This window comes from Pleurodeles waltl, chromosome 1_2 (genome assembly GCF_031143425.1).
Source record: "Pleurodeles waltl isolate 20211129_DDA chromosome 1_2, aPleWal1.hap1.20221129, whole genome shotgun sequence".
Classification (NCBI taxonomy): Eukaryota; Metazoa; Chordata; class Amphibia; order Caudata; family Salamandridae; genus Pleurodeles; species Pleurodeles waltl.
In genome coordinates this window covers 38361748-38383842 of record NC_090437.1, presented here as the reverse complement: position 1 = coordinate 38383842, position 22095 = coordinate 38361748, and the positions used below count along the sequence as shown (strand labels likewise).

Sequence of the window (22095 nt, the reverse complement as noted above, 5' to 3'; positions counted from 1 at the left end):
GACTCTCCTTTCTGGAAGAGATCTTATCAAACTTTAAGTATTTTTTCTATTTTCCCCATAGTTTACCATAGAGGGACTCCGCAGTCTGGGTTGAGATTCTAGCATAGTGAATTATCGGTAAAAATGAACATAAACATGAACATTAAAAATATTTTTAAGTTACTGAAAAATAGTAAAACTTACACAACAGTGTAAACTTACTCAAGCGTCTAATTTACCTTAGGAAATCAGTCCTGAAGTTGTTTAATTCTTTTATTGGGGATAGGGTAATAATCTTTATGTGCAGGGACCTTAATTCTTCCTTAGGAGTTGATTTCTCTGTCCTTCCTACCCTTCTGCAGTAATTTGTTTTTCATGACCTTTTGTGTACAAAGCCAGTGAGGTTCATGAGTTACCTTTTCTCTCTGTGGAGTCTAAATTCAGCATTCCAGCAAAAATCTTGGTGCAGTGTTCTACCGTTTAATGAAGGTTTTTTTAAACCATGGCAAACTGTTTAGAGAAACTCTTTTTTTGGCCTGACAGTTCACAAACAAAATGCTGTGCGCCATAGGCTTTTTGTCAACCATGTGAAGCTGGCTCTCTATGTAGTGCACTAAAATGAAGTACACTGTGCAGAGACTCCAGTGGATCTTCAATTGGTAATGCAGAGACAAAAGCAAATAGGACTAATGCTCTATTTGTGGTAGTGTGGAGGAGCAGTTAGGCTTATCAGAGGGTAGAGACAAGCATTTGTTGTATTCAAAAAGGCAATGAATGAGACACACTCATAGAATAAATCTGAGACCGTTTTAGAAAAGTAACAGTTTTATATATGTTTCAAGCCCAAGAAGTTCGTAATTAGGGTAAGTAGACTTTTAAGCATAAATACTTTGCAGTGTCAAAAATCAGCAATTAGTGCAATTTTTCAGTGTTTCATGTCCTCCAACCTATTGGAGGAAAACAAGAATGCAGTTTTGTAGGTGGATACACGACTTTCAAACCCTGTCTTTGGGTTTTTAGGTCAAAACCAGGCAAGGTTTAAATCAGTACCAAGAGTGCACCCACAGCAGCACAGGTGTCACCGTGTGCAGAGGTCAAATTCGGGGTTGAGTGCCCAATGCTAACCAATGGAGCCTGGGGGTGAACTAAGATGCATTGCTCATAGGTAAGTAATGTGGTGTCTGGGGACAATCTCCTGGTGGAGTTGAGGTAAGCACAAGGTGGGGGGGGGGGTAAGGTAAGCACAATGCTGGTCCAAACTTACACATCATCGGCGGGGGGAGGAGGGGGCAGGTGTATAGTGGCAACACAGCATTGGGTGCCCAGTTTTAATCAAAGAGGGAGATTGGTTTTGGAGAAAGGCTAGAGGCTTCGAGGCAGAGTCTGTCAGGGGTAAGCCATCATTGGACCCAGGCTCAGGATTGCTGGGAAACCTTCACACTTGGACTCGGGCCATGTGCGGTTTCATGGTTCCTCAGGGCAGATTATTTTTTTTTCTTTAAAAGCTGGTTTCTTCTTGATCAGTTCGGGTGTTCTTGGGAAATCTTGATCTTTGTCAAAGGCATGCAGTCCTCTCAAAGCTTTGTAGATCACTGGGCAGCAGAACGGGTTGTCCTTTGGCGCAGGATCATCGAGGGCTGTAGACAGGCTGGTAGGGCTGGGGCCAAGTCAGTTGGTGTCTGCAGTCTTCTCTGCTGGTGCGACTCTGTAGTGCCCGGCTCTTTTTAGGTCATCAGGAATCTGAGTTCTAGGGTTCAGGTGTGCCACCTAAATATTCAATTTAGGGGCATTAAAGGGAGTTCCAGGCGGTAGCAAATGGATTGATCACCTTTAGGGTGACTACACCCTTCTTATGACTACTTCCACTGGGAAGTGGGCAAAACCCAAACCCTAGTGGCCTTATGCCTTCCACAACCTACAGGATACCAACACTGCATCCCTCCTAGACAACATCCACAACGTAGGGCTCCGACAGATCGTGACGGAACTAACACATTCAGCTGGACACACCCTCGACCCCATCTTCACAACAGGAACCTCAGTCGCCTTCAGCCACACTTCCGAACTTCCTTGGACAGACCATTGATGCATCCATTTCACCTTCAACACACCCACCATCCTCAGACCCCAACACCAACCATCTTGTAGAAGCTGGGCAAGAATCACAAGCGACCAGCTCTCCCCAACCCTCACCAACGCCCCCCCTATCGCACACAACGATGACCCGAACATCACAGCCTGCACCTTTCACAAATGGATTGCCGACTGCGCCAACACCATAGCCCCCTAAAAAAAAGCACAAGAGCTCCCACACCAAGAAAGTCAGCTTGTTCACCACACAACTCCAAGAATCCAGACACACATGTGAACACCTCGAAAAAATCTGGAGAAACTCCAAATCTACAGAAGCCCAAATCAACTTCAGAGCCACCACCACCGCACACCACCATCTCAACAAAAGCATCAGAAAGAAATCAATACATGAAAGAATCTCCTCACACGCACACAACAGCAAGGAACTCTTCAGCATCATCAAGGAGTTCTCCCAACCTAACAGCAAAGCAAGGGACATCCCATCCTCACAAGATCTCTGTAACAAACTCAACACATACTTCCACCACAAAATCAAGACCATCTACGACAAGTTCAGCGAGGACATCCTACGTGCAGAACCCCCTCCACCAGAACACGACAACAAAAAACCAACGATCACCAACTGGACCCCTCTCACCACCGAAGATACACTGAAGACAATGAGGACCATACACTCCGGGGCCCCCACGGACCCATGCCCCCACCACATCTTCAACAGAGCCGCTGAAACCATTGCCCCCAAGGTCCGCCTCACCATCAACTGCTCCTAGCAGACACCTTCTTCCCCGACTGGAAACACGCCAAGATCAACCTTCTCCTCAAGAAATCCTCGGCGGACCCCACCAACCTCAAGAACTACACCCCATCTCCCTGCTCCCCTTTTCAGCGAAAGTCATCGAGAAAGCCATCAACAGCCGACTCACATCTTTCAGTGAAGACTACAACACCCTCGCTGCCTCCCAATCTGGCTTCAGAAAAAAACATAGCACCAAAACAGCCCTCCTAGCCACAAAGGACAACATCCGCTCCCTGCTGGACAAGGGATAGACTGCGGCCCTCATCCTGCTCGACCTCTTGGCGGTCTTCGACACAGTCTCCCACCACACCCTAATACACAGACTTCACAAGGCTGGCATCAGAGACAAGGCCCTCAACTGGATCTGATCTTTCCTCTCTGGCAGAACTATACGAGTAAGACTCCCCTCACCCCCCCTCTTCCTCTTGGACCCCACACCTACCACCCGCAGAGTTCCCCAGAGATCCTCCCTCAGCCTCATGCTGCTTAACATGTACATGGCCCCGCTAGCCACCTTTGTCAGAAACTACGGACTCAACGTCGTCTCCCACGCTGACGACCCCCAACTCATCCTCTTCCTATCCAACGAACCCAACACAGCAAGACACAACTTCTGTAAGGGCATGGGAGCAGTCGGCAACTGGATGAAAAGCAGCCGCCTACAACCCAACGCAGTCAAAACTGAAGTACTCATCATGGGCCCTCAACCCGACGCGTGAAACGACTCCTGGAGGGCCCTCACCCTCGGAAGTGCGCCCACCCCCACGAACCAAACCCACAACCTCGGAATCATCCTGACTCCAAACTCAACATGGACCCCCAAATCAACTCAGTCGCATCCACCTGCTTCTGCACTCTCCACCTCCTACGCAAGACATTCAAATAGATCCCCCTCGAACACATAAAAACTGTCACACACTCCCTTGTTACCAGCAGACGACTACGACAACGCGCTCTACGTCGAAATCAACAAGTAACTCACCCACAAACTACAGAACGCCACCGCCAGACTGGTCCTCGACCTACCTCAACACTGTCACATCTCCCAGCACCTGTGCACACTACACTGGCTCCCCATTGAGAAAAGAATCACCTTCAAGATCCTCACCCATGCACACAAAGCCCTCCACGACACCAGACCAGGCGACTCAATTTCCAAGTACCCCACAGGACCCTACGCTCAGCCCAGTTCTCTCTCGCCGAAGTACCCCGCATCAGAAAAACAAGACAGGGGGACGCTCATTCTCCAATCTCGCCGCCACAGCCTGGAACATCATACTGCCCCACCTTAGACAGACTACACCCCTCCTCAACTTCACGAAAGAGCTGAAGACATGGCTATTTGAAGAACCACTGCTCTGATGGATGCGCCACGCCTGATTGATTGATTGATTGATATTTTTCTGACCCTCTTTCTGTTGGCTTTAGGACTCTGGGCACTTTACCACTGCTAATCAGTACTGAAATGCATGTGCTCTCACCCTTAATGCTTGGTATAACTGGTTTACATCTGCTTGGCTTATCTGATAGAGACTTCTAGTTGCAGATACCTTACCTTAGAATTCCCCCAGCCGTCAGAGTTCTTCGAGCAGTACCCCTGCGTGCCGTTAGGTGGCGTCAGTCGACTCAACGGGTGTCGTTGATGTCGTGGTCGCCGTGATGATGTCGCAGTCTTATATAGGCGCCACCCAGGTGCGCTGACGTCAGTTAATTTCTTTCCGTGCCAGCCTAAGCACAGATCCGGAGAAGAGCTACTCCAGTCATTTTTTAACTAACTGCAACATTTTGTAGAATTTGTTTTTGATGAGTGTTGATGCATCAAGGGATGTCCTGTAAGACTGAATTTAAGCCCTGCGACTCCTGTCACCACATGATGTCGGTGACGGAACCGCACCTCGTGTGCCTCTGGTGTTTGGAGCTCAACCACAACCCAAAGTCGTGCTCTGAGTGTTGGGCCATGAACCCGAATGTTTTGAGGGAGCAGTCCCTGAAGCTCATGGCGGCCGGACTCTCGACTGCATTGTTCCCGTTCGAGAGGAGACCGGTCATGGAGTCACCACCATTCTTCTTTGTCAAAGTCATCTGGACTTTCAGGTAAGAAGACGAAATGTTTTTCGACTTCGCCCTGTCGCTCGCACAACGCTGGAAGAGCGTCAACGCTCTAGACCTCCATCCTCAAAGCCTCAGTCTGGGTCCGCTCTGCACCTCTCTGATTTTCTGAGAGCAGGTGCTACCCCTGCCCAACTTAAGGAGTTCTGTTAGGCCATGCGTCTCATATTTGGGCAGCCTGACCCACCCTCAGTGCCTTCGGGCCCAGGGGAGTCGGTAAGGGCCTCCTTGAGTTCAAAGTCAGTGACTTCGGTCCCGACTCAGGAGGGCATCTCAGGATCCGCTTCCGGATCTGTCCCGACGCCGGTCGTGCCAACGCGACCTTCCCCAGCGTTGGGTCAGAAGTCTACGCTCCCGGCACCATTTGGACCCACAATCGACATTGACCCTATACATATTCCCGACGGCCTGGAGTCTTAAAGACGGCGCTCAACGCTGATTCCATTTGCTTTTGATGGGCTCTGCTGTGCCCAGGGTTGAACCCTATTACTGTAAGTATGGATGTGCGGATAGAGTAGAGGGGTTGCAGGACCCTTTAGAAGACCAGCTTGAGGCTGCACCGGACTAGGTACAAGATTTGGGTGGGTTGAACACCTCCCTTGACACTAGCATGTTTTCTCCCCGCACCGTGGCTACAGAAAAGGGAACACCTTATTCTATGGTGGTGATGAGGGCTGCTGAGGTTTTGAACCTCGATCCTCCTTCTGTGGAGGTCAGGCCTAATCTCCTGACCAAAGTGCTTCAGCCTGGGGCCTCCAGCTTTGAACCCCTTCTTCCCTTCAACAAAGCACTTACGGATGTCCTTCTGGGGACCTGGTCTCTGAACGTCAAAGCAGACAAACTCAGCCGTCGATGCATAGTCGATCGTGAATGGCGTTTCCATCTGGAGGTGGCGCAAGGTCTCGTTCAGCAATGCAGAGAGCCTTGGTTAGATCTGTTTGCCTCCGCAGAGAACGCACAATGTCAGCTGTTTTGCGCTTTAGAGTTCCCAAGGCGGCACTCGCTGAGCGACGCTTTTCATCAACAGTGGAACTCAGGGTTCTTGTACGCCTTCCCGCCACTACCACTTCTGCCCAGAGTTCTGAAGAAGATCAGGCAAGACCGGGCCCAAGTAATCTTGGTGGCTCCGGATGGGGCAAGAAGAGTATGGTATCCCGAGCTATTAAGCATGGCCATCGATCCTACAATCAGACTGCCCCTTTCGGAAGGATCTTCTGTTGCAGCAGCAGGGGACCGTTATCCACCCGAACCTGTCCTGTCTCCGCCTCCCTGCATTGAGATTGAGCGGTTTTTGACCTTCCACCCGAAGTTGGTAATGTCATCTTGGCAGCCAGGCGTCCCGCCATCAAAACGGTATATGCCTGTTGTTGGAAGAAATTTGTGGCATGGTGTATCAAAAAATCTGTTGATCCCCTCTCTCCACCTCTCTGAGGTTCTCCTCTTTATTGTCTCTCTTGCCCATTAGGGCTCTGCTCTGGGCACCCTTAAGTGATATTTGTCTGCCTTCTTAGGGCTACCAGACCAACCTTCTCTTTTCAAATCTCCCATTGTAGGGAGGTTTCTTAAAGGCCTCAATCCTATGTTTCCTCCCGTCCCCTTCATCTTGCCCCAGTGGGATTTGAACTTGGTCCTCATATACCTCATATGTGCCCCTTTCAAGCTGCTCCACAACTGTCCTCTACAGCTCATAACCCTTGAAACAGGTTTCTTGATTGCCATCACCTCTGTTCGCAGAGTAAGTGAGCTTCAGGCTCTTTCTTCGAAGCCACCATTCCTAGCAGTGCATTCTGACAAAGAGGTGCTTTGTACCAGGGCTTCCTTTGTTCCCAGAGTGGTAACGCCCTTTCACGTAGTCCAATCTATCATCTTGCCTACTTTTTACACACACCCACATCCCTCTCATGAGGAGGAGAGACTCCACTGTCTGGACCCAAAAAGAGCTTTAGCCTTCTACCTAGACTGCACCAAAGAATTCCAGGTGGACTATCTACTCTTTGTAGGATATGTGGGTGTGAAGAAAGGGAAGGCTGTGCAGAAGAGAAGTATCTTGCGCTGGGTAGTCCTCTGCATCAAGATGTGCTATGCTTTGGTGAAAAAGCAACCCGCTGAGGGTTTGCGCGCTCATTCAACCAGAGCAATTGCTGCTAGCACAGCATTAGCACGTGGAGGTCCAGTCCTGAATATCTGCCAGGCGCAACGTGGGCACCCTCACATACGTTCACCAAGCATTACTGCCTGGACAGTCAGGTCTGCAGGGACGGCTATTTTGGCTGTTTGGTCCTGCAGGACTTTTTGGTGTCTTAGTTTGCAGCCCACCACCGGGGATGTCATTGCGCGGGTATCTATTCTGAGGTAAGGAATCTGCAACTAGAAGTCTCCATCAGATGTACAAGTTACCTACCTTCGGTAACGATATATCTGGTAGAGGCATATTCTAGTTGTAGATTCCTTACCAACCAACCCACCCATCCTCCCCACACCATTCTTGGTGTTCTTCAAGGCTCTGCGCTTCTGGTGTGGAAAGTCGTGAAAAGAAACTGACAACAGTGCGCCAGAGCAGCACCTATATACGATCGCAACGTCATCACAGCGACCACGTCGCCAACGACGCCCACGGAGTCGACGGATGCCACCTAACGGTGCTCAGTGGTACTGCTGGAAGTAAAAATCTTTGGATCCAGTTGGATGCCTGGGGAAATTCTAAGGTGAGGAATCTGCAACTAGAATATGTCTCTACCAGATATATTGTTACCAAAGGTAAGTAACTTGTACATTGAATTTACCTGTGAGGCCCTTGTAAAGTGGTATGGTAAATACACAAGGCCTGTAAATTAAAATGCTACTACTGGGCTTGTAATGCAGACTGCGCCACCCACAGGAGTAGCCTTTCAAACTTGTCTCAGGCCTGCCACTGCAGAGCCTATGTGTGCAGTTAACTGCCACATTGACTTGGCAAGTTCAACTACTTGCTAAGTCCTAGACTCCCTTTTTACTACATCAATGTCACCCCTAAGGTAGGCCCTAGATAGCCATATGGGCATGGTGCTGTGTATGTAAAAGGTAGGACATATATTTTTATGTACTAATTGTCCTAGTGGTGACAAACAGCCTATTTAGTTTCTCACTACTGTGAGTGCTGCTCCTCTTCTAGGAGCTCATTAGAAATTCCCTTCTATATGTCTCAGTGGTATTTTCTGATCTATGATGAATAGCGTGTTCATGTTTGGTATGTTTGGAATGGCAGTGAGAAAAACTGCTTATTGGTGTAGGTGGATTTTGTATTACTGTTGTAGAAATGCCACTTTTAGAAAGTCAGTATTTCTCTGTGCTTAGAACTCTAGTGCCTTGCAGCCTGACTCCAGTCCACACCTGGGGCAGAGTGACAGCTCCACTTGATGCATACTTTTTAGACAGCCATCACGCAGGAGGTGTTGGGTGTGACAGAAGAAGAATCTGCATCTTGATAGTCTTCCTGGGCTGGGGTGAGGGAGGGTTGTTCACACCTTACATGTGAATAGGATGTGTCCTGCCCTCACACTATGGACTGATTATCCCCACTGATGTCTGGAGACTGGACTTGGTTGAAAGGGTATTGTGCTTCACCTGAAAGGGCTCTTTTGAAGTTAACTCCTGAACAAAGGCCTTTTTGAGTATAAGTAGGGCAGGCCTCGAAAAGTCTTAAAACTGTTACTAGACCTGCAGGTCGAATAACTTGAATAATCTACTTTACCTAAGTATAATGTACTTGACCCGTAAATGGGTCTCAAATTGTGTGATACTATGCAAATATTTTATTTTACAGAGTCACCTTTTCCTTCATTCTCACATATGAGTGCACCTTCAAATATGTGAGTTCAGCATTTCTGATGTTAAAAAAAAAAACTCTTGTTTGATGAAATAGACTAAGGTGCCGATTTGCAAGTGGCCTGCGCCACCGATGAGTCACTTTATTTGACGCATTGGTAGCGCAGGCTGCTATCACATATCTACAAAGCCACTTTGGGTGGCTTTACATGGCCTTGTAGATAAGGAGTAAGGCAACACAGGGAAAGTCACTGCATTGCCTGACCTTCCACTGCAGCATCTTAACACCATTGGGAGCCCGACGCTGTGGTTGCACCCTGCACCCAGCTGCCCCTGCGTTGCTGAAGGAGGGTGTTTGGTGCTGACCTGTGTCCCCCTCCTCCCCCCCCACCCAGTGCTCCTTTAAACCCCCCAGGTCTGCCCTCTGAAGACGCAGATACTTACCATCAACCATGCCTGATAACGAGTGCCTCCAATCCATATAGGAGACCATGCTAAATTTGCTTCATCTTTGACCTCTGCACCCAGCCAGCCCCGTGTTGCTGGTGGTGGGTGTTTGGAGTTAACTTGAATCCCAACCCGTCGACTTATTAACCCCCGGAGACTGGAACAGTAAGTCTTGTACTTCCCTTCACGTCATACTAACTTTTCTTCCCCCCAAGAACTGTTTCTGAAAATTTCACTGTCAACTTTTAAAACAGATTATTGCCATTTATTCGAAAACTGTACAACTTGCCAATTCTAATAAAAGTGGTATTGATGCATATGTAGAATACTTATATATTCATGTACTTACCTGCAAACTGAATCTTCTGGTTCTAGAAATAAGTTAACAAAATATATTTTTGCTATATAAAAACCATTGTTCTGGAGTTGGTCACTGAGTTTGTACTTCCCTTATTGTCTGTATGTGTACAACAAATGCTTTGCACTACAGTCTGATAAGCCTAACTGCTCAACCATACTACCACAAAAGAGAGCATTAGTATTATCTATTTTAGCCTCTGTTAAGCCTCTGGGGAACCCTTGGACACCGTCCACACTATATCTCATTATGATATAGTATATACAAAGCCACCTTCCTACAGGTTCTCATCCCACTTTAGATGTCTTAATGTTCTATCGCAAATCTGGGGTACCATCAGGGTGTTTTGTGGAAGCAAGGCCTGGCACCCACGTTTGTACAGTAGGGTCTGATAATCTCACAAGCACATCATATTTCTGTCTATCCATTTTGATGATTCCTGTGTATTACTTGAGCTTGTTACCCCACCTTTCTCAAAATACCATTAGGCTGCTAGATGCTGCTGTCATCAACAACAAGGGGGAACATTTAAATGTTCGTTATTACAGTTATTTTTGAGCTATGTGTTTGTAGCAGGTTATAGGGCTCTTGATCAGAGTAATAAGGCAGACGAGTTGCAGGGAGTGGTCCTTTATTTGATACTCTTTAGTTGCTAACCCATGAGATTGACCTTCAAATCTAACCTAAATGTATCTATTTTCAGGGGTTTCTTCAATCAGGGTTATTTGACCGCTGCCCTGGGATGTGTGTCACTGAATACAGGAACCTGCCTCTTTATCACTTTGATCCTTGGGTATGAGGTGGTTGACACAGGGGCCTTGCTGGGTTGTAGTAGGGTGCAAGTGTCTGTAAGCAGCACAAACCTTTTAGGTCAAGGAATGTCTTGTTTGGATTGATTTTAGTACCTTTTCACCTTTTTTAGGTATTTTGGTATAAGCTGGCTGCCTGATTTTGCTTTCTTTACAGCCTGAGTTAGTTTCTTTGATGTTCTAGGTAGTTTCTCATTTGTGTCTACTTGTTTCAAGTTGCTTATATGTCCAATCAAGAAATTACCTGAACAGAGAGTGAAATCTATAGATAGTCAGAGTAAATCGCCCAAACAAAAAGTAATTGAAGAAAGAATGGCCTAGAACATGTTGGACGTGTGTATGGCTCTTTAACCAATTTCCTTTCAATATTTTGGTTTATTGCAGATCTATCCCACTCTACCCTAAGCCTAATTCAGGCCTTCTATAGATAATAATATACATTACTTACTGTATTGTTTCTGGTTCCTACTTTTACGTGCATAATCTTTGCAACACTGTTTTCTCAGATAAACTAAATTGCGCCCACAAAGTAATGCGCTTTCTTTTGGACCTATTTATAACATGTCTCACAGCGTGTTTTACACCCTACTCTTAAGATTTACTAGTTAAAGTGTTATATCTCATTGCATTCATAGGGGGGGAGTATTTACCTTTCTTTATGACTCCCTTCACTGTTACCCAGCTTAAATATGTTTGATATTGGTTACACATCAGGTGCCCCTCTTTTTGGAGGTATGTTTCTTGTTGTTTCTTACTGTTCGGTGCTCACCTGCCATTTCACCTGCTTTGTCGTTCTAGCTTAGTTCTCTTCTCTTGGTTGACTACCTTTTGAGTCCTACATGGCTCCTATTTCTTTATTTTGGGGTTGGTGGGCTGGAAATTGATGTATGTGGATCTGCAGGATATTTATGGTTTTGGGTATCCAATATGGCGAGTTTCATAGCAGACCGTTGATAATGTGAAGTATGCTCTCTCTATGCCTTGAATTTAGTTTTGTTAGTTTATTTTTTTAGCTCTACCGTCCTCTTCTCCTTGTGTTTTACCTTCCCCTTACCCCATCCTTTAAAAAGTTCTGTTGGTTACATTATGGTTACTTCATCATCTCTTAAGAGCATATACCTTAATTCAAAAGGTCACCATCATCTAATCAAACAAATACAAATGCTAGACTATTCCAGCAAAATGAAAGATGATATCATTTCCTTTCAGGAAACTAGAGCGGGGGTTATAGAGGCTTGTGGTATGCAGCATTCTTGGATTACTAATAGTTTTTTCTCTCCTGCATTAAACCAGAAGAACCGGGTGTTTACCATGGTTGCTACACAGGCTAAATGCATCATCAACACTAGTGCACACTATGTGTGTTAGATGTCGTGTCTACATTTACTAGATTGTGTTTCCTTCTTTTATGACCGCATATACTTCCACAAAGCTGAAGAGCCCTCATTTTGGATCTCACAGAACAAAAAAGTGCATGACCTGCCCAAGTATAGTAAAATGATCCTATGGGGTAGCCTTTAACCATGTGACCCTATCTTGGTAGACTCTGAGTGTGCCTATAGGCCCAACCATTCGCAAAAACCTATGTTTAAACTTTGTGAGGACAGCAATTTGGAGGATATAGGGACATTGCATAACATGACAGGCAGTGACTTTACCTTTTACTCCCATTCCAACAAAGCTTTGTCCAGAATTGATTGTCAGTGAAAATCCATTGCATCTGGACTCCAATCCCACTATAGAACCAATCTTTCTCACATCACACATGCATTAGACTAACCATCAGCCTTTCTAAACAACATACGAAAAACTGCTTATGGAGAATGGTCTATACCCTATTAGCAGACCAGGATCCCAAAGAGCCACTCTCCCATTTTGTATCTTATTTTTCTCATGATTATAAAATGCTAGATATGAACATAGAGACAATCTGGGATGCGATAAAGGTGACTACCAGAGGTGAGATGCTCAGCATTATGGCAACAAATAATAAACACTGAACCGCAAGGCTGAACATTTTAGAGAGACAGATTAAAAATCTGGAGAATGATAGAAATGTAACCCTAGACCACTTCTCTACAGCCAGGATAAAATATCTTAATATGTGTCTAAAAAAATCTTAATTGAAAGAGCTCACATATGGTCCTATACAACTAAAGCCAAAAATGTGTTGAAGTGTAACAAGGCTAGTAAACTCCTATCTTTAACCCATAAAGATTCTAAAACATCCATTAATATTCCAGCCATTAAAGATAGGAATGGTGTACTACAGGTTGATCACACTAAAATCGTAGGCCCCTTCGAGTCCTTTTACACAGACTTGTATAACCCATTGTAGGAAGTTGGCTCTGTATATACTATGTTAAAGTGAGAGATAGTGTGCACAGAGTCCAAGGGTTCCCCTTAGAGGTTGATAGTGGCAAAATGAGATAATACCAATGCTCCATTTTCTGGTAGTGTGGTCGAGCAGTAGGCTTATCAGAGGGTAGTGTTAAGCATTTGTTGTACACACACAGACAATAAATGAGGAACACACACTCAAAAACTTAACTCCAGGCTAATAGGTTTTTATATAGAAAAATATTATTTTCTTAATTTATTTTAGAACTTCAAAATTTGTGGTACGTACATAAAATGCAAGGTACTTCACAGAGGTAAGTATAGAACTTTGATTTAAAACAGTAGTACACACAGTTTTGGTTAAAATGACAATAAGGTATTTTAAAAGTGGACACAGTGCAAAAGTCAACAGTTCCTGGGGGAGGTAAGTTTGATTAGGTTTCTCAGGTAAGTAAAGCACTTACACAGTCAGTCTCCTGGGCATAGGCAGCCCACCGTTGGGGTTTCAAGGCAACCCCAAAGCCACAGCACCAGCAACCGAGGGCCGGTCAGGTGCAGAGGTCAAATGAGGGCCCAAAACACATAGGCGCCTATGGAAAACACGGTTGCTCCGGTTCCAGTCTGCTAGCAGGTAAGTACCTGCGTCCTCGGGGAGCAGACCAACGGGGGTTTTGTAGAGCACTGGGGACACACACACACAAGCCCACAAAACACACCTCAGCGGCACAGGGGTAGCCGGGTGCAGTGTGCAAAGTAGGAGTCGGGTTTGCTGTAGAAAACAATGAAGGGGCCCGGGGGTCACTCTGGCGATACAGGCAGGGCACAGGGGGGCTTCTCGGGCCAGCCACCGACTGGGCTAGTATGAGGGCCGCCTGATGGTCACTCCTGCACTGGTAGGTGGTTGCTCTCGGTCCTTGGGGCTGCGGGTGCAGTGCTTGGTCCAGGCGTCAGGTTCCTTTACCAGGCAGTCGCTGTCAGGGGAAGCCTCTGGATCCTCTCTAAAGGTGTCGCTGTTAGGGTGCAGGGGGTTGACTCAGGGTGTCCACATCATTGGAGTTGCCTGGGAATCCTCTCTGCGGTGTTGGTTGTCCTGAACTCGAGCCGGGGGCGTCGGGTGCAGTGTGTGAAGACTCACGCTTCTGGCGGGAAGTGAGAGTCTCTTTAAAGATGTTTCAAAGTTGCAAGTTTGTTGCTGCTTCTGAACAGTGCCACTGTTCTTGGGAGGTTCTTGGTCCTTGGGGTTCAGGGCAGTCCTCTGAGTCCTCAGAGGTTGCTGGTACTGCTGGATGTATTGCTGTGCAGGTTCTTTGAGTCTGGAGACAGGCCGGTGGGTCTGGAGCAAAGTCAGTTGTCGTCTTCATTGTCTCTGCAGAGCTTTCAGGTCAGAGGCCTTCTTCTTGTTGTAGGTTGCAGGAATCTGCTTTCCTGGGTTCAGGGTCGCCCCTAAATACTAAATTTAGCGGTGTGTTTAGGTCTGGGGGCAGTAGCCAATAAGTACTGCTCTGGAGGGTGGCTACACCGTCTTTGTTCCCCCTCCCTCAGGGGAGGGGGGCACATCCCTAATCCTATCGGGGGAATCCTCCAAAGTTAAGATGGAGGATTTCTAAAGGCAGGGGTCACCTCAGCTCAGGGCACCTTAGGGGCTGTCCTGACTGGTGGGTGACTCCTCCTTGTTTTTCTCATTATCTCCTCTGGACTTGCCGCCAAAAGTGGGGGCTGTGTCCGGAGGGCTGGGCATCTCCATGAGCTGGAATGCCCTGGGGCACTGTAACAACAGGCATGAGCCTTTGAGGCTCACCACCAGGTGTTACAGTTCTTGCAGGGGGAGGTGAGAAGCACCTCCACCCAGTGCAGGCTTTGTTCCTGGCCACAGAGTGGCAAAGGCACTCACCCCATGTGGCCAGAAATTTGTCTGGTGGTGGCAGGCTGGCAGGAAATGGCCAACTTAACACTCTGAGTCGGACTGGCATGCAGGGGGCATCTCTAAGATGCCCTCTGTGTGCATTTTGCAATAAATCCCACATTGGCATCAGTGTGCATTTATTGTGCTGAGAAGTTTGATACCAAACTTCCCAGATTTCAGTGTAGCCATTATGTAACTGTGGAGTTCGTGTTTGACAGACTCCCAGACCATATATTCTTTATAGCTACCTTGCACTTACAATGTGTAAGGTTTGGCTTAGACACTTTAGGGGTATAGTGCTCATGCAACTGTGCCCTCACCTGTGGTATAGTGCACCCTGCCTTAGGGCTGTAAGGCCTGCTAGAGGGGTGACTTACCTATGCACACAGGCAGTGGGTTGAGGGCATGGGACTCTGAGGGGAATGCCATGTCAGCTTAGTCATTTTCTCCCCACCAGCACACACAAGCTGTCAGGCAGTGTGCATGTGCTGATTGAGGGGTCTCCAGGGTGGCATAATACATGCTGCAGCCCTTAGAGACCTTCCCAGGCCTCAGGGCCCTTGGTACAAGGGACTTATCTGTGTGCCAGGGCTGTGCCAATTGTGGGAACAAAGGTACAGTTTAGGGAAAAAAACATTGGTGCTGGAGCCTGGTTAGCAGGGTCCCAGCACACTTTCAATCATAACTGGCATCAACAAAAGGCAAAACGTTAAGGGGTAACCATGCCAAGGGAGGCATTTCCCTACACCCATCCTCTGCCAGGAGTAGGAATAACTTAGAGGCTTGCAAAATTAAACGTCTTGGACTCACTTCAGCTACAGAGACAAGTGGGTAAAGATTTAGCTGCTGTTAATAAACTGTTTGAGTTGGATAAAATAATAAAGGCTATTAATTCTCTTAAAACAAACAAAACACCAGGACCACATGGGTTTCTGACCCCCTTGTATTAGTGCTATCAAAATACATTACTACCCCACTTGATTAAACTGCTTAATAAATTTGAGTCGTTGGGTGAAATCTGGGTCAATTTCAGAACCCCAAAAAGTAGTGATACCGAAAGAAGGTAGGACCTGATGGACGCAAAAAACGTTCACCCTGTATCATTAATCAACACTGATTATAAAATGTATACTAAATTGCTAGCTCCTAGAATGGAGAATGTTATACCTTCTAACTTACTAAGGCGACACTACCTACTGGAACCTGGGCCGTCATATTATTGGTTAATGATGATATCCATCACAATTGTATTGATAATATACCTAGTCTGAGCAATGGAGGGGGAGGAACAACCACATTAATAAATAGCAATAATCATTGCTAGAACTGACACTCGCCACATCACCAAACATTAGTGCAGAGTGCATTTTGGTTGTGAGAGAGCCCAAAAACAAACAGGGAACCCATATGAATCAATTCAAAAGTCCATTCATATATTACATCAAAAGAATGGTTTCCAAAGGAGCCATAAACAACCAAAATCAGTGAATGTCCATTTGTAGAAACCCAATTGTAGGCAGTGGGCCACTGTCTATAGTTTGTTTCAGGTTTAGTCGACGACGTTTTGACCCTCAATTAATTATAGGATCTCATCAGGACACAATAAATAATCTAATCCATACTGAAACCTGTGTCCGCAATCACACCTGTGCAGTTGTTGGTTCTTAGATGTCAAGGTGTCTCTGCACGCTTATACATTGTAATAATCATGACCCAGCAATTCATGTAAGGTCCTATGTTGATGCCATTAAAGAACCTGTTCAGTAACTAGTGCAATCTGCTTCCCAGGTACAGTGTAAAAAGATGATTAGGACGTACACAAACACATACCCCTATGTCAATGGTGAATAACTGATAGGTAATTGCTCAGTTGCGTTGACCGCTAAAGCGCTGTGGCTTGTGACAGAGGCAAAAAGGGAATCCATATGAAAAGACGCGCTCAATCGCGCTCGTTGACAGTGGGCTCAATCCGCCTCGCTGTAAACCGTAATACAGCTGGTCCTATATAGGCGCCATCATGGTGTGCTTACGTCAGTTCTTTTCTTTCCATTCCAGCCTGAACTTTTCCAAAGAGAGCTACACTGCAGTCAAATTTTGACTGACATTTTTTAACTTTTTGCAAAGATTTTTAGAGCCGTCAACCTCTGGTGCATCGAGGGATGTCATCAAGGACGACTGGGTTCGAGCCCTGTGGGAACAGTCATCAGACGATGTCTGTGACTTTGGTGTCTGGAGCTCGACCATGACCCAAAATTTTGCTCCAAGTGTCCGGCCATGCATCTGAAGGTTTCGAGGCGGCCCCTAATGTTGATGGCGTCCTGGCACTCGACTCTGTGTAATTCTCATTCTAGAGGAAGATCGTGGGCTCAGTCACGGAGTCCCCCCTTGTTCCCTCCCCCACACTCCATGTCCTCTGGATGATTGGGTAAGTCGAGGCACAAGAAGAAGGTGAATTGTTCTTCGACTTCCCCACGTCTGTCGGCCTACGAGACGAGGGAGCGTTGTCACTCTAGGCCCCCTTCTGCGGACACCTGCATCTGGGATGCCTTTTGCCTCCCTGAGATTCTGGGAACTGGTACAACCCCTGCCCTACTGAAGGAGTTCTATGAGGCCATGCACCTCACTTTGAGCATTCCAAAACCAGTGGTGTGCCTCCAAACCCCGCAGAGCCTGAAGGAGCCCTTTCTGGTTCAGCACCAGCAGCTTCGGCCATTGCTCCGATGGGCACCCATGGATCCATACTTGATTCCGGGATGGCGTCTGTTGTACCAACTCGACCTTACCCGACACTAACACTCTCAGCGCCCCTGGCAGCACCGTCCCCATTCCCACTGTCGACTCCATCATGGAGCTGGGTAGGCGTTGTATGACGCTGACAAGAGCTGTACCTCCTATTTCAGATCCAGAGCCTTTTTCCTATGGGCTAGGTTATGGTGAGGAATGCGATGGGTAATTGGACCCTTTGGAATACCACCCCCAGACCCTATGGACTGGCGTACAGGCTTGGGTGAAGCCAGTGAGCTGGCCATCTCCCCAGATACTGGCATGCTTCCCATCCTTCATAGTCTGTGGTGGTGCGAAGAGCAACTGAGGTCCTGAACCTTGACTTGCCTTAGGTGGCAGTCAGGACTAACCTCCTGAGAGAGATGCTTCGGGCTGGAGCTTTATCCTCTGAGCCTCTGTACTCCTTCAGTGAAGCCCTAACAGATGCCTTACTGGGTACCTGGTCCAAACCCAGCCATGGGGCTCCTGTGAACAGGACAATTGAGTACTATTGCCCTGCTCCGGGTGACTCAAGTTTCCTTACATCACACTCCAACACTAAGAGATTGGTTTTCTAAGCCTTCATGTCCCATGGGACACTCCCTTCCACAGCCCCGGATAAGAAATCTAAGAAGTTGGACACACTTGGGAAGAAAAACAATTCTTCCGCCTGCTGAGCATTGATGTCCACCTGGTCTGGTTTTCCAGGGTATGTTCCAGCCAATCTTATGGACATGCCCTTTGATGGCACCCGTCTCTTTGGAGAAAAAGCACACTTTGCGCTGAGCGCTTCAAGGATTCTCAGGCTACTGTCAGGTCCGTGGTCCTCGCCATGATCCCATATCCTCTTATGTCTGGTATTTACTCCTTTCATATCTACAGAAGGGGTGCTCAACCACGTTCTAAGGAAGCCACTGTGCCGTGCATGCTGCTCAGCCTCTGCAGGGCAGTTTTCATGGGATCCACCGAAGCCAGTGTTCCAACCACCCTCCCCCCCTCAGGAATCACTCGGAGGGAGGATCTGCTCAGACAGGTGGGTTTTGCAGCTAGTCCAAAGGGGCTATTCCCTCCTCTTAGATACTAACCCTCCAACCATGCCACATCCTACGATCGGATGACTGAGGATCATTTGGCGTTTCTCTGAGAGGACCTTATGGCTCTCTTGGCCCAGGGAGCCATAGAGAGGGTTCCTGTGCCAGATGTAGGTTGTGTTTGTTATTCCTGCTACTTTCTGGTACCCAAAAAGGACACAGGCCTCTACTCTGCTCTAGACCTTCAGTCCCTCAACCTCTTCATCAAGAAGGAGAAGTTTAAAATCCTTACTCTGGCTCAGGTTTTATTTGCCCTGGTCCCAGGAGACTGGGATAGTAGCATTGGACTTGCAGGATGCTTATTTTCATATTCCTGTCCTACCTGCCAAACCCTTTGGCCTTACCAGCGCCCATCGGGTGTTCACCAAGGTGATGGTGGTCCCAGCTCATCTGCGGAGATCAAGGGTTTCAGTCTTCTCATATCTTGATGACTGGCTGCTGAAGGCAGGCTCGCCCCAGGATGTCGTCTCCCACCTCCAGACTACAGCGAACCTCCTGCATTCACAGGGGTTCACTATAAACTCTCCAAAGTTATACCTAACTCCATCTCAGATTCTCTTTCATCAGGGCTGTTTTGGACACAGTTCAGTTTTGGGCTTATCCTCCCGTGCGGTGTGTCCAGGATTTTCAGGCTATGATACCGATGTTTCAGACTCCATCCTGGATTTCGGTGAGAATGACACTGAGGCTGTTGGGCCTCATTGCCGCCTGCATCCCGCAGGTTGAGTGAACTGCAGGCATTGTCATATAAGCTGCCCTACCTTTCCATCTATCCTGACAAAGTGGTGCTTTGCACTTGGGCCTATTTTCTGCCAAAACTAGTTGCGCCAATATGTGTAGTCCAATCCATCACCTTGCCTACTTTTTATCCACCCCCGCATCCTTCTAAGGAAGAGGAGAGATTCCACCGCCTGGACCCAAAGAGAGCATTGGCGTTCTACCTTGATTGTGCAAAAGAGTTCCAGGTGGATGACCAACTCTTTGTAGGGTATGTGCATGTGAAGAAAGGTCAGGCAGTGCAGAAGCATACCTTTTCCAGATGGGTCATGCTCTGCATCAAGACCTTCTACTCACTGGCCAAGAAGCAACCCCCTGACGCTTTGCATGGTCATTCTACCAGAGCTACAGCTGCGACTACTGCGGTTCGCATGCAGAGTTCCAGTCCTTGAGTATCTGTCAGGTGGTAATATGGACTTCTCTGTACATGTTTACTAACTTTTACTGCCTGGACCACCAGGTCTGTAGGGATGGGTACTTTGCTGGTTCGGTCCTGCAGGACTTCCTAGTATGATCTTAGTTTGCAGACCCGCCTCCCAGAATGGAATTGCTTGGGTAGCTATTCTAAGGTAAGGAATCTGCAACTAGATTTCTCTATCAGATGGATAGGTGACTTACTATCTGTAACACCTTACCTGGTATAGAGAATATCTAATTGTAGATTCTTTACCGACCCACCCATGCTTCCCACTCTTCAAACTGATTTCTAGAGATCACGACTCCCCTTTTAGGGCCTAATTTGTTAATGCACCAATGGTCAATGTTCTTCAAGGCTCTGTGCTTCTGGTGTGGAATGTCAGCGCGCCGGGGTGCTGCCTATGCAGGCCTTGCGACGTAATACCAGCCGCAGATGTTGCTGACGAAGGACGCTGAGACAATCAACCTCATCTAATGGCAAGCAGAGGTACTGCTTGAGAACAATCTCTGGATCCATACTGACGCCTGGGGGAAATTCTAAGGTAAGGAATCTGTATCTAGATTTTGTCTCTACCAGATAAGGCATTACCAAAGGTAAGTAACTTGTTCAACAGTTTACTTCTACCACCATGGCTATTGCCTTAGATGCGGAGAAGGTGGCGTTTGGGAAAGCTTCATGGACTTTCCTCAGGCCTGCCCTGGAAAAATGTAACCTAGGGTACCGCTTTATATGCATGGCCATGGTTGTTTACCATAAACCCTCAGCTCTCATCAAATGTACTGGTCCTTTTTCAGATAAATTTTGATTAGCACAGAGCACCAGACAAAGATGCGCTATATATCCCCCTCTTTTTTTCTACTTTCAATAGAACTGCTTCTCCGTTCCATCAGAGAAAGAAATAATATAAACGGTATCCTTTTTAACATCTTCACTTGAAAACTGGCGGCTTTTTCCAATGATTTCCTAATTCTTTCAGCAATTGAGGACTTGGCTGTCCTGGGGACTTTTTGAGACTTCCAAGGATGCCTCGGGTCTCAGGGTACTCCTTAAACAAGAAAAAAAACAGAACTATTTTCCTTAAACATGCTTTGCCTATCAACCATAGCTATGTATAGAAACCTAAAATGCCAACCCTCTAGACTAAAATACCTAGGAGTTGAATTTGGTGATATCATTGAAGGCACCAGACTCAATATAGAAATACTTTACTAAGATTATAAAACTAAGTGATTTGTAGTCTTGTGTGTTGATTACATGGTATTGTCACATAGAAATGGTTAAGATTATGTTGACTTCGAAATTAACTTTTTCTTAAGTGTGTTCCCAATTAATCTCTCTACCTCTTTTTATACTTCTGGTAATACTCTAATATTGTCTTTTACCTGGAAAAATAATAGACCAAGAATCTCGATGCGGAAGCTTTATGCAAACAAATGAATGGGTGGCCTGAGCCTTTCGAATTAAAAAAAGTATCAAGTCGCCTATCTGGCCATACAAACTACCTGGTGGCTACGCCCGAACCGCCCTACCCAACCTGCATGGGTTGACATTGAGATTGACCTAGTCAGCCATATTTTTCTTATTAGTACCCTCACAATCAAATAACTTGGTGTCTCTCACTCCTTTGAGAGCAATAAGGATTCAATTCTGGCGATAAAAACTCTAGATAGATAATTCACTCATAAAATAAGACTCATAATAGACCTCACTGTGGTTCACTGCTGCCATGAAAATTGATCCCACTCCAATCTTCTTTGGCTGTTCACGATATACTTTACATTAAAAAGCTGGTGATTCAGTAACAACTTCATCTTTGGTATGCTGCCTGAAAGGTTCAGCCTACACCCTTATGATTTCTGCAACTTTCTGAAAGGTCAAGTTATTCTGCGTGAGTACAAGCACCCTCATCCTGTGGATTGCCTACTCTTCCTTGAAAAAGTCTCGACCAATCCTCATTCCACTTGTCAGATTTATAGTCTTACAAAAGAACTCCAAGCCAAACAATGCACACAATCAACAGGAGTACTCCTGCTCTAAATATAATATTGAGCCTATTCCCCTTGCCTATTGGAGGAGACGGGCACACCCTCCTGCATTACAAAATACCTCCCTTAATTCTTTAATGCAAAGATTGAACTGCTTACAAATCTCTGGTCTTCTGCACAACTGTATAAACCAAGCTTATCAAAATCAGGCTCATGCTGGCACTGTGATAAGCTCTCCAATGAGTTTGATCACTTACTCTTTCATTGCAAACATATTAATCCCTAAATCATTTAATCGTTTCCCTAAGAGTCATGGCCTGTTCAGATGCTCCACTTTTAGACTCACTAAACATTTGAGATCTCTTCCTGATTGAAATCGTACTTTGTATTGGAGTAACAACCATCCTTTCCAAATGTAAAAA

General features: G+C 46.5%; 1 protein-coding gene across 3 annotated transcripts in view; it reads left to right on the top strand.

The window, feature by feature from the left end:
* The window catches only part of CENPC (centromere protein C), a 904489-nt gene that overhangs the window by 282632 nt on the left and 599762 nt on the right, over positions 1–22095 (top strand). The window lies entirely within an intron of this gene.